Below are 18905 nucleotides of genomic sequence, written 5' to 3'. Positions count from 1 at the left end.
TTAAAAACGAGCATGAATAAAAATTCAATTATAAAAACTAATGCTAAAAAATAGCCCACAAATATAATGTGGCTCAAGCCAATAGGCAAGCAAAAATAAAATGTCTTGACCAAAAGTCAATAAAATCAAGGAAATGCTATCAATCAGCATGCCAATCTGAGGCAGTGTCTATGATAAGACCGTATATGAAAAGTAAGCTGCAACAGCCTCAAGGAGGAAGTCACTGTCCTCATCCGAAAACAGTTCAGCCATCCAGTTTAAAAGATGAAAGGAACATACGTGATCTTCCAGCACCGGATCCTCTATAACCATCAGAGGACAGCTCGGTGGGTTTTCAAGAAAACTTCGTTCCAAGAAACTTTGCGCTGCCGACAACACATCCCAGGGACCCATTAGTCCATGTGCCACCGCCAAGGCCATAATCCTTTCGTCAGAACAAACCAACTCGTGAGCAATGACAGGACTCATCAGTTGATCAAAATCGACGTCAGCAGATATTGGTCCGCAGAGACACAAATCAATGGCCCAAAGGAAATCACAGGTCAGGCAGCGAAATACAGGCTGGACACAGGTGAAATAGGAGAACCGAAAAGATAATCCAAACGCCGTGCTTAGAGTCGCTAACGGCAGTGTGCCATAGTAATCAAGCATGCGGTTGCGAAACCGCGTCAGTAGTAGCTGTGCGTGGTCTTGCACAGGAAGGGCATCCATATTTAAAAAGACAGAAAACCACCAAGGCGCCAGCCGCTAATGCAAGCAAAAACGGGAACCCTCCAAATAAGGATGAAAAAATAGAATGGAAGAAAGCAGGGATGACTCCAAAAATCTTCTCAAAGGAAGTCACGAGACCACCGCTAACAACTTTAAAAAAATGTGCTAGGCCCGTTGTGGAGGATGCGTTAAAGATAGAACGGACCATGGCTCCGAAATGCAAGGGCAAATCAGTGTTTAAAAGAGCCTGAACCTCCGTACGGGTGTTAGCAATGTGAAGCACGAAAGTTTCACGGGCCGAGCTCAAGGCCACCTCTTTCTGGGACAATAGAGCTCTTATTCTAGCCATGCCGCTGAATTCTGCTCCCAAGGTCGGTATCTGTGGCCAAATGGAAGACTCCCTATGTTCACGTGTGGGAGGATAAAGAACATTTCTGCAGCAAATAACTCGCTCACTAACTGTTACTATGAAAGCTATACCTTTAATTAAACCACAACAGTTTTCATTATTGAGCATTAAATAACTACCATTCTCTAACAATTTAAACGTGGGGATGATAGCAGGAACTGGCGTGCCCTGTAAAACGCAAGCCATATTCGGTCTGTCCTTATTACATGAACCGTGTAACTGTATGTGTCTGCACATTAAGGAATGATCTGGAGTCTCAGTACACTCATCCCCTGTTAGATAAACTTCTTGGTCATCCTTGAAACATCTGTATGTGTATGGGAGTGACCAGACCTCATGTAGAAAACCGCTACCTAAGGGTTCAAAACGACCTATTGGCACATATTTCATACAATTTGAAAACTTATATAAAGCAAAAGGCAGCGTTATTAAGCCGTGGATAAGCCACGTAGCAGCAGTGGTCTCTGCCACAGAGAAAGGTAAAGATTCCAATCTTTCAATATGGAGCATAGAAAAGGAAGCATCACGCATTGAAAGCAAGCGTTGTTTGTCTGTCAAATTAAACGGTGCAAATAAAGAGGAAACGTTCATGTATCCCCAGGGAACCTTACCCATTTTCAGAGTCTGTAGTGTCCACGCAAACTGCATGATTGAACGTAATTGATTTTGACCATGGTATAATACAGACACTTCATCATGCACAATATCAACAACAGACGACACAATATTATCTAATGTGTAAATTCTAGAGGAAAGCACGTTAATGCTATTGTCAACCACTGCAAGCACTTTTTCAAGATTTGCCTGATCAATGGCCCTAAGGCGTGAAGCAGCCTCAATCTGTGAGAGTTTCCAAATTTCATTGTAAACCCCATATAACCATCTCTTCGACCTGCCACTAGCCGGGCCTTTAATGAAATCATTCAAATCCACGTCTGCATTCAGTTTGGAAAGGTGATATTTAACCGCAGGTAAAGTTGAATGTTTCAGCCAAGCTTGACACAACTTGCCAACAGAGTAAGAGGTGACAGTATGACTCAAATCAAAACGGGGATCAGACCTAACAGTCTTAAAACCGTCAGTTATATTTAAAAATCTTTTTTGGCAAGAATCAGCACTACGGTGCCAAAGCAGCCAACCCTTGGGATTCATACTGGAAATGTTAAAGGAGGAATTCAGAAGCAGAGCCTGTATATCTCTAATGGACAATTTAGTAAAATTACTCCAATTCTCATATTCCTCCAACTCCGGGAAAGACGGGGTGTTTAACCTTTTAGATGTAGCCAATCCAAAGCACGTGGTCTGGGAAATGGTTTCATTCAAAAACCACATATGATTTGGGATGAGACATGCACGGTGCAAAGCCTCAGTGCCTTGTACCTGCCAGGCCCTTGAGCCCCAAACTGATTTAAGGTCTATGGTATCCTTCCATAACTCATACCCTCCAGTAACTAATTCATCCAGGAAGGCCTTTGAATACAACAATTTCGTATTTGTAAGTCGAACCTTGGACAGTGGCTGTTTGTTAAATTTAAAATAAAATGACTCGGGATTGGACTGATTAAAGTCAGTGAAATAAGTATATTTTTTAAGAAACGTTGCTGAACTCCCTTGTGATGGTGCCGGGCAATGTTCCCACTGAGTAAAATTAACCGCATCCCTTCGGGAAGATGTCTTGTGTAAGAAGTGATTGCCAAAATGTTGGTAACAGAACAATTCACCATAATTAGCAGATTCTAAATATAAATCCTCAGCATCAAAAGCAGCATAATATTTCAAATCAGAAAACAAACTTTCCACTGCATTAACATCCCAATCATCAGAACGAATGTTTTGTTTCACCACATCCCCCATATTAACTCTCAGTACATTAGGGACATTAACGACTTCCGTTGGACCATGAATCTGAAAACGAACTGCATCCCACGCGATTCCATCCAGAACAGGCCATGCTGTGATGTTAACCAAAGTCAAGTCTCTTTTTAATCTGTGTGTAGAATGTGAAGAGGAAAGCGGGGCCAAAGTTCCATTCAAATGAGTAATGCAAGTTCTCTCCTCGACATAGTGTCCATTCATAATCCGAAAAAAATAAAACACAAAACCAATTGACATAAAAAGGTAAACTGAAAAAAGGACCAGCCAAATGTATACCCAAGGAGGTATCAAAAAATGTTTTTTAAACAGGCTGGCATATACTGCAATTTTAGAGGGTTTTTTCGAGGCAAGGGAAGCAGAGTCAAATGAAAATCTGGATTCCGTGGCTAAGCGAGCTTGCAGGTCGGGCATGGACAAATCAGTGGGGTATGTATAGTCTGTCTCATCAAGGTTAGTTCCTGGTAAATTATTCAAGAAAGGACTGGAAACAGCAGGTAAGTCTATGGCCACCTCAGGTTCATCATTAGAAGCAGTGGGCATAATTGAATTTCTCACAATGGAAGGACAGGAAACAGCCGGTGTCATGCTAAGAAGAATCGGCCACTCTGTGTATCTTGACATTGTCAATAGAAATAAACCTGTTTTCCTTACGACCTGGAAGTGGTGGTAACATGACATCTGCGGATGACAATGACGCAGCCCACTGAATCCACCGAGGGTGCAAAGCTTTCGAATTTGGTACACTGGCTTTCGTGACTGCCTCCAAATGAGGACAGGGTGTTACCACCAGCATGCGTTTCCCCTGTGACAGAGCACGTTCTTTTAGAATTGCCATCTGTACAGCAGTTAAAACCTTTTCAATGGTGGGAAACCGCATCTCAGCCGAGGTGTACAAGTGTGACTTGTAAGCAATAGGTACTGTGTCACCTTCATTAAAAGTGAGGTAGGTGAAACCCACCGTCCCAGGAATTATTCTTATTACCAGGTTGGTGTGGTTATCACGAGTCAGTAAATATTTAGAAGCGAGCAGATCAGCCTGCAAGGATTGCAAAATGGCTGAATGCTCAGGCAGCCAGCATGATTTTGAGAAAGTTGGTTGTATCAAAGCATACAGAGGCTTGACACGCTGGGCATATTCCGGAATGTATGTTCTGCCGAAATTCAAAAAGCCCAGTAAGGATTGTAATTTTTTCAGTGTTGTAGGTGCGCGCAATTGTGCGCACTTCTCCAAGAAGTGAGGAGCTAAACCTCTACCTTCATTGTTGAGCTCATAGCCCAAAAACAACACTGTGTGTTCAGCAATGTGCGATTTTGCAAAGTTGAATTTGTAACCCATGTCAGCGAAGTTGCAAACAAGAGAATTTACACGACACAGATGCTCCCAAATATCGTCGTCTGTGAGATATATGTCATCCACATACGAAAAAGCATCAGGGTCTAGTGCCTCCAGAATAGAGACAATTCGAGCGGTAAATACACCAGGACTATTCTTGTAGCCCATTGGAAGACGCCGAAATTGCTTTTGGACTCCAGCGCTTGTAAAACTGGTCCATTGGGAGCTAAAGCTGTCCAATCTGTGGGCATAAAAACCATTGGATATGTCAAGCGTTGTCTTGAAACGCTTACGCACAAGACTATCCACAAGGGCAGAGCCGTGAGTATTCTGTACTGCACAGTTACGGCAATGCGAGTTCAAATGCCGGTAATCCAAAACCAAACGATATGATCCGTCAGGTTTATTCACAGTAAAAAGGGGATTATTCATTGGTGACACACACGTTTCAATAACTCCCTGATATTCCAATTGTTCAAGGATTTCCGCGACGGAAGATTTAGCTTCACGTCGAATGGGATATTGAGGTTGAGGCTGCGGCTGAGACCGCAACGGAATTTCGTGGCAAGGCGACAATTTATCCCACCCACATTGGTTACGGTACAGAGCCGGCGCTAGAGCCCGAGCCCACTCTTCTGCAAAATGCTGCGCATGCTCTTTCGAGACAGTGTTCGCGAAACTGGGTAGGATTACCTCCTCCCCTCGCGGCGCCGCGAGCACAAAAGGTGGGGGCCAGTCAGCCTCCGAAAGTAAAATATCATAAGTGGAAGAAAGATTCTCCCAAAATACACCTTTAACGGTACGTTGTATGTCACCTTCAATTAACAGGACAATTTCATATAGTCTTTCAGGGGGAGCAAGTCTCGTATCAGCTGTTTCTATCACAACGTAGACATCAGTCGCTGTCACCCTCAGTAGTGGACGCAGCGCCTCTCTGACTATGGTTATCTCCGCCGCGCTGTCCAGCAAGGTCAGAGCCCACGTCAGATTCCGAAGCCGCGTTCTCACTATCTGTGGCATATCGATGCGCTGTTAAGGCTGCGACTTTCTTTTTCGCAAACTGCGGACGCCTAGGCGTAGAATCCTCCTGCTTCACAGCGCCGTCCGTCTGGCGGGACTGACCACGTCCTTGTTGGCCACCACGTCCACGTCCACCCCCTCCTCCTCCACCGGTTTTCTGGGCCGATGTGTCCTGAAAGGAACGAGGAGAGCGTTGATCAGAACCCTGAAAACGATCAGGTGATTTAATCATCGCGCGGTCGCGCAAATCATAAACTTTTTCGGGCGGTGCAGGAGCTAGTATTGCAGGAAAAGGACCCTGAGCCTGCGTTGTCTGCTTCCCCTGTGTCTGTTTTCTAGGCCAATTTTGTTTCTTGGACTTGGGCTGGGCATCTGTCACTGCAGATTGTCCCAGTGGTTGTTTTTTCTCCTTCACTGGAAAATATTTCAGACCTCTACTTGTGCGGCCAATCGTTTTATAAGCGGCCACCACAATCTTTGCTAACTGGCGGGGTTTGTCGGCATCGGGCAGAGCAGCCAAAGCATTCGACACCTGAAAGTTAACTGCATCTCCTTTAACATTGGAGAGAATGAGATCACTTACAATCTCAAAAGAACCACACAGGCGCATACCCAATTCAACCGCTGCCTCAGGACCGTGATCATTCTGAACACGTCGAACGATTTCAGGCAGGGCAGTCATAGACGGGGTGCCGAAGCACCTTGTATAAACTGCCGCAAACGTTTTTCCCCAGCTGTCACAGTCAGCAAGTTCAGGAGTAATATCCTTCGGGAGAGTTATCGTCAACATTCTATGTTTATCAGCAGGAGTGGAATTCGGAAAAACCGCTTCCAGTTGATCAAACTTCTCTGCTAGCCAGAATGGGAAGTCATCATTGTCAACAGGACGCGCACCAAAAACCGAATTTACCATAACAGGATTGAGACGCATTCCGCCTCGTTCCATGGGAGCGATCACACCCACCTGGGGACCACCAGGAAGATGTCGACCGATGTATTGCACTAAAGCACGAATCACGGAAATGGAAACTACATGCAGCCTGCGAATTTCTATCAGGGTACAAGCCCCGTGATTCGGGTGCGGGGTAAAGCCACCCAGCGCAGGCCAATTAGTACCTGGAATCGAGAGTGGACCTAACCTCGCACGGGACAAAGAGTGGGGGAGGGCGCCATCAAACCAAACTCGATGCTGCCAATGATCAATAGGTATTTCCAACGCTCTGTATGGCGTATATTCAGCCGGGACATCCGAGGCGGTGTAGGAGTGGTACAAACCAGAATTGGCGTCCACAGCCGGAAACGTAACCCAAGAGTAAAACAACTCGTAAGGAAACGCCGGATCTGCACTTACCACGAAAATCACAGCCATCCCATCTACTGGGACCTGGTACGTCTGAAGATGGTTGCGTACCGCTACGCGACTATGCTGCGCAATAGCCACCGCTGCCGCCATTACAGAAATGGAAACAAGAAAACACAAAGAATACTTTGTAGCACAACTGGGTAGTAATTCAAAGAAACCGTTTAAGTAAGAATCAAGCTTGAATAAAGACCTATTTCAAAAAATAGGTAGGTTTCACCAACACCCCGTTTTCCGGAAACGGATGTGAAGGGGTTAAGGAATGAATGATAAACTACTCGAGTGTCATGATATAAGACCACCGAAACCGTTGGGCGCCATGTTGCAGGGTTTCTGTACTCACACAGAACTGTGCACAGAGGAGTGGAACCTCGGCAAATTAGGATGTCCCAAAACTTACCTTAGCAACCAACTCACCCCTTACCGAGCTAGCTACAGTGTCTCATTGGACATATCAAACACCCAATGTTTAGACAAACCAGAACATGAACTTACAGTACCTCAGGGTACGTGGGACTCATGAACACTCTTTCGTTATATTATCATTACAAACCAGAACATGGAGTAAAGAAGACACATGTGCATTTGAAATGTTTATTTACTAATGCCGTCTTCTCAGGCGCAGTATCTTTGATAATACAAGTATACTTATTATCAGTAGCAAAATTATCAGCATAGTTACTAAGACATAAAAAGCGAATGGTGACAGCATGTTAACATGCTGTAATGAATAAGAGTTAACAACACTTATATCTCACCCTCCCTAACACATATATTATATTATTATCTAAGAAGGTCTCTTTGGGTTGTTTTAGGGCGGGCCCATACCTTAGTGTCCTAGCATGAAGGAATCACATCAGCATACACCAGCTCTCTCTGCATGTGCACCGCATCAAGTGTGTTAACAATTCTCGTGCAAAGCAATATCAATCCCGCCTCAAGCCCAAGTTGGCAAAGCCTGCACTTGTGTTATGACTATGAAGGCGTGGAGATCAGACCTCATAACAATTCCATATCGTGTTGCTCCTGAAACTTCAGCACTCTCCGTGCAGACATGTTTTATTAAACAAAGCAGATATCAGAGCAATAACATATTATTCTCACATTCACCACGGCAAACCACTAGGTTGAAAGCTAAGTCAACAATTAAGGGTCGTGTGCAGAAGTTGCAAGAAAGAAAAAATGGCGTTTAAATCTGAAATGTACCTATGCTAACTTAACACGAAATATGGATATATAGGAGCTATACAACAATACAGGCACTGATACACGCACTGATTCACCAATACACATTGATATGTATTTTTAACACTCATCAAAATTTTAAAAACATTCAGTGTCACTGAATGATTTCATCCGTGATGTCATAAGTGATGTCATTCGAGATGTCATCGGTTATGTCATGAGTGATGTCACTGACCATGTCATGAGTGATGTAATATGTGGGGTCATAAGCAATGCATAACGGGGACGTGAGTTATAATTATCTCAGCTAACTATAACTGCTGAATTTCTCTGGTTTTGTATGAGTGAAATGTCAGCCTAACTATAATCTCCCTGTAACCTTTGTTTTTTTCATTGAATATATATATATATCTATATATATATATATAGATATATATATATACAAACACATATGTTATGTGTTTGTGTGTTTATATCAGTATATATTTATATATAGTATTACATATTAGTGAAATATGTTTAATTTACATAATATTACATTTACATGTTACCATATTTAATATTCACTACTTTAAACTCTGTTTATTTTTAAACAATCAATATTTTGTTGTGACTTACACTGGGTGACCCTTTGTGTCTGGACAAAGGTTAACCTCTCTGAAGAGCTATAATAATAGTCACTGATCCACTGTATATTTATGTATAGATATTTGTGTGTGTGTGGTAATTGACATTATTAGGTATATACTGCTCCTTTTCAATAAAAAATAATCTAAAAAAATAATACTGAAACTGAAGCTGATAACATGGGCCATATCGCAAGGTTTATAATAGGTCCATGATGGGTTTTAGGGTTAACTTTATTGGGGGCCCCCTAAGCATAACATGCAGGAGGGCCCCCTAAGGTTTTGTTACGCGACTGCTTGATTTGCACAGAGTATTCAATTCTCAATAGGTAAAGTTTTTAGCCATAGATACCGCGGTACATGGGGAATAGGATCCTGATTGGAAAATCGCATGAGTTATAAGGAATCTGCATGAAAAATTGTACATGGCACAGCTTTCCATGCAGGTTCCTGAAAATGTATGGGAGTTCCAGGAAGTAAAAAATCTACACTCAGACGAGAATATAAATCTGACCGTGTACGTTTACTACTTTTTCTTCCTAGAAAGGCAAAGATTGGTTCACGGTGTGGGGAACGGAATACAAAAGCTAGCATGTATCGGCTATGATTTGCTACACTGGCAAGTCTAACATATAACTCAGTCAGCACACATTTACAATCAGCTTGATAGATTTGTTGTCAATATCGCAATCCAATTTAATACATTGGAAATACAGACATTTTTAGTAGTATGCCTTACAATGATGAACATATACTGATTTGAATATAGAAAAGAGCAATTCAATAATCTCTTTAAATAATTCGTCCTAGTTAGTGGACATAAATATTCATGTACTTCAACCACTTCCTAAGGATGAGAATCCAAAGTTGTAAAACAATAGCTGCATTATTTCCACATTTACAAGTTTTTGTTCCGAGTTGTAACTATAAGAATTTTGTAAAATTTGGATGTTTTGATGCGTTTTAGTAATATGAAAGCATATAAAGAACACACTAAACGTCATTGTAATACTTCCTAAGGAGACTAATACTTCTCTACCAGTGTCAGAAATCAGTTTAAATAAAAATCCTACATATTATGAGAAAATAATTTAAACCAAGTGCATAAGGGGAGGAAGACAATCACTCCTGGCAGGAGAGCCGGAAGGGTCGCTGAAGCAATTGGGCCTCACCAACCCCCACCCCACACCCCCCAGCTCCCAACATCCTAAAACGGTGTGGGCACCCACTAAAAATGGACGAAAAAAAGGAAAAATCTTGCTGGCTCCTGCGTGGCTCCATACAATAGAGACAGCATGCAGAGTGCTGGCAGGGCCGCAGGAGCCCCTGCAGCTAACTAAGGAAAATAAATATGGCAGAGCCTAGGGAGAACCAGGGCTTGACTTCAAACTCTTTTCATAGCTGTTGCTGTGTGTGTTCAGTGGTTGAGAGCCAGGGTCAGCTTGCAGCTGTAATTTCAACATCAACATGTAAGCATAAAGAAAAGGTATTTACTCGGTGAAAGTTCTGTCCCCTAGCCTATTTGGTCTCACCTGGTAAGCTTTTACAGTACATTGAGTTCTGACCTCCTCTGTAAAGGCCAATTGGGCTGAGAATGCAGCTTTGTGGCCTGTAAATAACTGCAGTCTAAAATGTCTTATTCTTAGAATACAGGGATGCTCTCATGTTTTACAGCAAACACCGTATCCTTATCCACACTGTACACTCTTCAGATTAAATTAGTCAAACCTCTCATGCAAATGTTGATTCTACAACCTAATTCATCTTAAGACATAACACACTGGTCTCATTCATAAAGTTAAATCCGTTGGCAGAAAGTTGCACGCCGGTTGATTTAAGCCTTACATGGGGTAAATCTTCACCTAAATTCAATTCAGTTAGTACAGGTGGAGATTTACACACAGGAGTAGGAAAATGTGTCCCTGCTACATGAATGAGCTGGTGGGGAAAAATACAACCATAAAGTTACAGCCAGTAACTTCACAGCCATATTTTAGGTGTAAATCCATCAATACAGTTAGTTCTATGTAGTGAAGGCAGAAATATCTGCTTTTGTTATTTAGAACGACACAATGAAGTCATCCCCGATTAAAACGATTCACAGCTGACAAGCATTACTACTGAGGCATGTAAGTAGATTCTATGCCATAGGCTCGACTGTCTTTTATGTGACTTTGCATTTATAGAGCTGGAAGTGAGAGACGTCATGGTTTATAATTAATTCCAAATGTGCATATTTGTAACTTTCCATGAATGTGCATCTGCTATGACTACATTTTTATTGTGTGATTTGTATAGATGTCTGCAATGCATACAGTTATATGACTATTTTTACTTTAATTTCAGTTGTATGTTATGTATTTATTTATTTATTTTAGTCTAAGATTATGTTACCATTGTTTTGCTTTATTTATTTGTATTTTTGTCTGTAGGTGTGTGCATTTGTAATACTAGTGGAGTAAGTGTTGGCGAAATGTTTTTTCCTCAACTGACTTACCATTTGTATGTGTGTTGTGTATTTGCATGTTTCTCTCTGTACTCCTTCTGAATTGTCTCTCTCTTTCTCCCACTTTGTAGTAGACAGTCCTATTGTATAGACACTTCTCCATGACACTTTCACCTTTATGTCTAAAATGTAGATATGTGTGTGGCATTTTATGCTGTCTTGTGGTATACCTCCATGCATAAGAGACAGGACAAGCCTAGGCAAAGATAGTCAGATGTTTTAATCAGTGTCTTAGATAGCTGTACAGGAGCACTACTCCATATACCATTAAATGGATTTGTGAATTTCCCACTAACTCTCCCCTAAATCATAACCCTTCTCATGTTTTCTCAATAGTGCTTATTCAGCTCACAAACATGTATGTTAAATGTACCATCTCAATACAACCTGGACAAACTCCTCTTCTTTTATTTTAAAATGTAATGATCAACAAAGGAATTAGCCCAATTATCAGAACCTGCCTTTTTGATTGAGTGAGAGAGTAAAAAAAACATCGGTACAGGAAGTGGCGTGATATCGGTATGAGAAACTCGGGGTGATCAGACCTCCATGGGTCTGATCCATTAGGTGAACATTGCTTTTGAGGGTATTGATAACCTTTTTAGTTTGAGGCTTTATTTGTTTTTTACTTTGTTTGAGGTATCCCAGGTGAGCTCCTGAATGAAATTAAAATCCCCACCCAAGCCAATCAGCCCAACCCCTCCCATAGCAATCCTATAAATCTGCAACAGAGGCTCAACCTCATTCACCTATGGGGCATAGTAATTATATAGTTCTGTTTTAGAATGTTGCTGGCCTACGCAATAAATGTACTACGCCTGAGTGGTCTGATTTTACATCTAAGTTCCATGTCTTATGCCTACAGGAAACCTGGTTAGTGGACCCAATACATCTACCTGGCTTTAAACCATACCACTACCCAGCGATTCAGTATAACAGTGGGCGTCCTAAAGGGGGCATGTGTGTTTATGTATAAAACTTGCTGACTCCTCTCAATACAACTGTGATTGCTACTAGTGTGTTTTATCAAATTGTCATTCTTCAGACTCCTGTACATTCATCCCTGGCTATTGTAAGGTTTTAAAATAATGCCTGCACTCGGGAAATTATTACAAGTTCTTCATCGTTTAGATCATGATTTGAAGACAGCTTTCTCAATTGACTGTAAGAACCCAATTATCCTATGGGGTGGAGATTTCAACATACATGCCTGCCCGCATCCATCTAATATGGTTTTTGGCATGACATTTCCCGACCAAGTGATATTACTCACTTCTCCAAATCTGAATGTAGGGATATCTTAAATGATTTACTCTTTAAACATAATTTGTCCTTTTGTAATGAGTTTACTAGTACTCCAGTTACAGTGAGTTGGACTTATAATGGCAGAGGCAAGAATAGTGCGATAGATTTTCTACTATTTCCCCAGCTGTATTCTGAACTAGTTCTAGTATTTTCCACCCACGATATTGCAATCATTGATCACGTTCCCCAAAGCGTAGCTCTGAATACCAACCTTTTTACACAGCAGGGGGATGCACATAGAGTCGTTACTTTGAAGAATATTGATTTCTTCCGTTGTAACGGGTATGCACTGAGATGATCCCATGGGTAAATTTTTTTGTAAAACTAATCAGAAAAGAGTGAGGCTTTTGAACTGTGCTTAGATGAGGACACGGAGGTGCACTAGTTCATACAAGCGTTTGATCTTATAAAAAAGGTTATTGGTGAAGGGCTCCATATAAACCGGAGCAAAGTTAAGGCAGGCCATTCTAGCTGGTTTGATTTGGCATACACTAAAACCCATAGAAACTTAAAATTAGCCTTAGGCAAAAACCGAGACATGTGCATGAGGTCTGGTAATGCAGACTTACATATAAACTGGCCATTAACTAACCTAAAAAAGGTTTAATGGAGGATATTTGGAATCAACTCCTTGAAGCCAGTTTTCTAATGATAACATCCGGCTCTGGCGTATTATTAATTCTCCTTTTTATGACTCCGCAGACTGCCCTCAAGCTGAGATAGCTATCAGTGAAGCCGCTTGGCTATCCCATTTTACAAATTTGTATTCTTCTAAGAATGACATTGCGACTTCATTGCCTATTGCATCCTCCTCTAGTGTGCCTGCTACCACTTTATCACTAAACAAAAGGAACTACCCATAATTTACCTTGGACGAAGTAGTTGTGTCACTGACGACAAGCAAGGGTGGTATAGCACCGGGCCCTGATGGGATCCTATTTGACTTGTTTAGGTCCAACACTGATCTTTGGGGCCTTATCCTTACCTGGCTCTTCAGAGCCTGCCGGGACAAAGGTTATTTGCAAACCTGGCCTGAGTCTCTTAGTGTCCCTATATTTAAGGAGGGCGACCGTAAGAGCCCAGCACATTACAGGCCAATTTCTCTTTTAGATTCTTTAGTGAAGGTGGCTTGGCACATTCTTTTAGGCTTACTGCAGGACTGATCAGAATCTAATAATATTCTCTCAGACCTGCAGTATGGCTTCAGGACTGGGTTGGGGACTACAGAACAGGCCAGTAACCTGGACATTCTCATTGGCAAATACACGCACATCAAGGAAGAAAACCTGTTTTTAGTGTTGTCTATTATGGCTAGCATGGGAGTTAGCTGTACCATTGTAAACTTCCTCAGAGATCTGTATACTCTAGTTCGGGGTAGAGTACATTACAGCCTTAGCGGCGATTGTACCCAGACATTTAATATAAAAAGAGAGGAAGATAAAGCTACGTACTTGCCCCCTTTTTGTTTAATCTCTATCTCAACAGCATAGGCAAGCAATGCGTAGATGTACCTCAAGTGGGTCATAGTCCAATACCGACACTTTTTATGCAGATGATGCTGTTTTAATGACTCGAACACCTCTCGGTCTCCAGCGCCTAGTTGACGAATTCGCCAATTTTATGCAGAACCATGGGCTAATAATTATCATCAGCAAAACTTTCGCAATGAAAATCGGGAATAGGGCCTCCCGTTGTCATGATATTTTTTTTGTGGGTGCAAAAATTCAGTTTACAACCTCATTTTCCTATTTGGGGATTGTATTTAGTCAAACTGGGAAATGGCAACGGGCGATAAAATCAAGAAAACTCCATATTGTTAAAGCAACAAGGGCCCTGTTGCATTTCACTAGTAAACAAGGAATCAAACACCAGAGGGAACTGATGACAATTTATAAGGTCAAATACAGACCCACTGCCACGTATAGGGCTGATCTCTGGGGACATGATCAGATCGATAACCTTCAACTGGAAGAAATTGCATTCTTTAGGAATTTTCTTGCCGTGCTGAAAAGCAGTCCAACCTATGTCTGTCACACGTAATTGGGAGCCCCTTATATAGTAGGTTTGATTAGGATTCATCCAGTGTTACTATGGCATAAAATCTGATCATGGGAACACACTACACTTAACCGATCAATTATTGCTGATTGCCTTAATTCTACGTCGGCTCTTAAAATCCCCTGGGTCAAATTGGTGCACAACTTCTTGGCAGATATTGGCCATCCCAAGTATTTTGATCATCCCGAGACCTTGGTATCTGTTCAAAGAAAAGTACTTAAAATCAAATGTCTATCACTATTAGAGGACATGAGACTATCATCTGAAATTATGAAACCCTCTGGAGGAAGCAGATGATCTTGACTAGCTACCACATACAATTATATTTAGCCAACATGTACAACATGCACAACAGGTTTGTGCTGATCCAGTTTTGCTTGGATATTTTTCATCACCTAGTTAGTTTCCCCACCATCAATAACTGGTCACCTGACCTGGGGAAATGCACTTGTGATGATATCTCCTTGCAGAGCACCATGCACACTGTCTTTTTCTGTAAACATTTCCCTGGGTTAAAGAAGAAATATATGAAACCATTGTTACTTCAGCTGGATTTTGTACAATGCCGACCAGCTTTCATGTACCTGCAAATGTTACCTAATATCTACATATGTGGTGTAATTTCACGATTTTTATTGGCTGTCATTGACTGCAGGAAGCAGCTGTAATTTGACACTGATTTTGTAACTGATGATTGTACTTGTGTACCGCAGTCTTTTTTAGCTTTTTTTAATCTTGTTTTAACTTTCATATTGGTTTTTAATAATTTTGCTATGGATGTATTTTGTAGCTTTTATGATTCACATAGTGAGTTCGAATAAAGCTTATTTTGAATTGAATTGAATTGAGAACTGACTCCAACCCTATGCCCAAATCGATCACAACATCTCTTACTGCAAGGCCAGCTAAGACAAACAAAGCATAGGACTACTGCCTCGCAATATATAGACCTTTGGGGAGTTTACCTTAAAATGAGTCTCTTGTAAAAACAAAACTTCAGGGGAAAAAGAACCCAAACATCTAATCAACGCACCTTATTTGCATCTATTAATCATCCCATTTGCATTGCATGTAAAAATGTGAACTTTGTTACTCATTTCAGTATACTTTATATCAAAAATGAGGTTTCTGAACTCCTCACCTTTATCCAATGGGAATCTGTAACAAATCTGCTCATTTTTTTATGTATGTGCCTAAACCCCACCATCCCACCCCACCCTGAAACCAACCAGTGCCCCACGGAAAGACATATGGTTAAAGAAACACACGCCTAGTGAGAGGTGAAGTGTTTTTAGTACCCCTCCCTGCGTGAGCCTAGCTAAGGTGGGTGACATGACACTGCACCCTGTTACACCCACACACCTCCCCCCACACCCTCACCAATCCTGAAATTACAGCGATATCAAGGACATCATTATAGCAAAACCAGCTGCCGCCAGAAAAAACCTGATATCAACATACAATAATTGTCACTATAAATCACACCTTATAACAATTACAATGAGGTCTTTTTAGATATCTGCTGCAGATGCTCCTGTGCCTCCGAGACATTACAGAACAGGTAAAATTGCCCCTTTACCATATTTTTCATTTTTGATTGCTGCACAATTGTTGTTTTTGCACCCCGTGCTTTAAATAGGTAAAGCATTTAAAAAAAATCTTTTTGCCGTCTAGTTGCAGAGGCAGACATTTCAGAAAAGATGCGGAAAAGGGTACTTCAGTCATCGAAAACTGCCTCTGCTTGATTGCTTTTGCCAGCACCTGTTCTTTGACTCAGTAGTCTCAACAATAACCAAAATGGTACATGGGAATTTTGAACTGGGGAAACGCTGAGCCAGAACATGGACAGGATGGGCTGTTGTTAATATCAAATCACCTGGAAATTCCAGCAAAACATGAGTTCTAATTAATGCATCAACCCACTGAAGCATTTGATGGCCCTCACAGTTTAAATGGTTTTCAAGTTCCTCTATCTTATATTCCAGCAAAGACTGCTGTTTATGGAACTGGTCAATCTCCTTCTACATCATAACAAGCTGATCCTCCAGCTCAGAAAACCAGATTCAGCCTCCTTTAGCCTCTCTGGAAGCTGAGCAATAGAATCCTCAATCCTCAATCCCCTAATCTCATCCAAGTTAAGATTGAGCATGTTTTTAACATCCAGTTGCATAGTGGCACTCTTAACGTCCTGCTGGAAAGCCTCTTGCTGTGACCACTGCCGGCTCAGCTCACAAGCTAATTGACAGCAAGGCACCAGATACAGTCTACTGACAAGCCAATGAAGACAGTTGTGGGGAGTCAACATCGTCCATAGAAGCCAAGGAAGGTACTAGAGATAGAGGATAAGAAGTAATTGACTGCAGGTTCTCTGATGCACCAGCCCCAGAGCCTGATTAATTTTTGGAAACAGAGGATATTCCTTGACTGTGCCAAGTCTCAGGCTTGATTCAGGCTCCAAAGAGGTCACGCTGTATCCCCCACACCACCTTTTAGGGAATGAGGGTCCCAGTGTCCTCAAAATATTTGCCACCCTGCAAAGAAGTAGAACCTACTCCTTTGAGATCAGAATGTTCAGCGAAGTCTGGAGCTGCCAGATTATCATCAGATTTTACTGAACCGGCAGCCATAATTCACTTCTTTTGTAACATGGAAGTGTGGTTAGCCCGTACCGCTGCCTGTCCTCCGTGTTTGTTTACCCTTTGTACCCTTTGATTTGGCAGAAGTGCCCTATGCCTTAGAATGCTTTCACATAGTCCAGCAGTTTCCACTTTGAAATGTATCACAAAAAGACCAATGGAGCCACAGAAACTTTGGGAGACCACTACGGCCAGAACCTGTCCAGTGACCCCCAACCGAGTGGTAAATGTAGTGCCGCTTAATGACTGAAACTGAACAGAGAGCAATTCTGCACAATTCTGAACGAATACAGAACTATGCGCAGAAATATGAGCCCTTGGTGTATAGGGACTGAGTCTTCCTACCACCTTAGTACCCACAATCCCAGGACCGCATAGCTGTAGTGCCTCACTTGCTCTCCTACACACTCACAGAGAAACAAAGGATTAGACACCCCAGAACACACCATTCCCAGATCTCTCAGGAATCGCGGTAACAATACACACCCTTTCACTCTTATACTTGTCCACAATAAGATCTGACTGAGACATGCAGTATATGAGCCACAACAAGCAGGAAAGTGCATAGCACACATACAGTCAGCATAGCAGCTAGTCCATATATATATATATAATGAAGGGTGTTGTCATCATAAAAATACAACGGAGAAAAGACTATAGGTCCGAGCCTCCCTCCCCTTGCTTAGAAGAACTATTATTATATAGTAAAAGATCACTGGGCTTTGTCAGAAGACCCCATATCTTAGCCTATAGATGGTAGATCTACATCATAGCTGCTATCTTGCTCTTCTCTATGGAAGGTCTCTCTCCAAGTGTGTGTTGCCTATTTGTGTATTCTAAAAAAGCCAAACAACAGTTGCATCAGTATGTTGTGTCTAAGGGCTGAGGTCTGGCCAGAGAAAAATAACAAGGGTCATTGCTGTTCGACCTTGCACATAATGTTTAGTCAAAATCCCAGGAACATGCAGAGAGTGAACACAGCGATGAGTTCTCATGTGAAGCCAGCCATAGAAAATATTGCAAAAAATAATGACATGTAGTAACATGCACAAAGCAACAGGCAGGCTGCAACAAGCTCATGTTAACTTAGTGAATACAACAATGTCCCCATGGGCCACAAGACACCTACAGTTGAGAAACCTAGTGGTTCTATTCTTTCTCCACCAGTAGCCACCAGTCCTAGGCTGGCTCTCAGTTTGGTTCTTGGCATAACCAAGGAGGCCTGCAGAAGCTAAAAGAAACAATGGGTCGCTGTGGCCTGCAGTGGCTGCTCGATACTGTCTGCAAGCTGCCCAAAGTAGAAGCCACCACTCCACGCACGCTCAATCCAACCCACAGACTCTTCACCCCGAAGCCGCTGGTCCAAAACACTGAGCATGCTTTCCAATTTCAGGCTGTAGATGCCGCATAGGGGAAGAAAGGCAGCAATCCACACTTCTACGGCCTCCAACTTTACTGCGTCTCAACCTGGAAGCAACAGGGCGGCTGCGCAGCATCCTGATGGTGTATTGGGGAGGGATGTATGAAGTTACAACGCACACTTTTACAACGCATACCTTTACAGCGCATTTTTTACAACGAAACATCCATTACAACACATTCCATTACAACGCATGCCATTACAACGAAATTTAAAAAACTACATTTACAACGCATTCTATTACAACGCATAATACCTTTACAACGCATACCATTACAACGTATAACATTACATTGCATGTTTGGTAAGTATTGGATAGTGTAGGGGTAAAAATTACTATTTCCGCCCACTGCCAACCTTTGACCAGACCGAACTCTCTCAACAAAACCTCCTCTTTACTGAGATTTGTTTCACCCACACATCCAGCTCCCACATTTTGTTAGTGTATTAATGATGGCTTC

This window comes from Lissotriton helveticus, chromosome 3_1 (assembly GCF_964261635.1).
Source record: "Lissotriton helveticus chromosome 3_1, aLisHel1.1, whole genome shotgun sequence".
Classification (NCBI taxonomy): domain Eukaryota; kingdom Metazoa; phylum Chordata; class Amphibia; order Caudata; family Salamandridae; genus Lissotriton; species Lissotriton helveticus.
The sequence above is the reverse complement of the archived record's forward strand: the minus strand, read 5'-3'. Positions refer to the sequence as shown.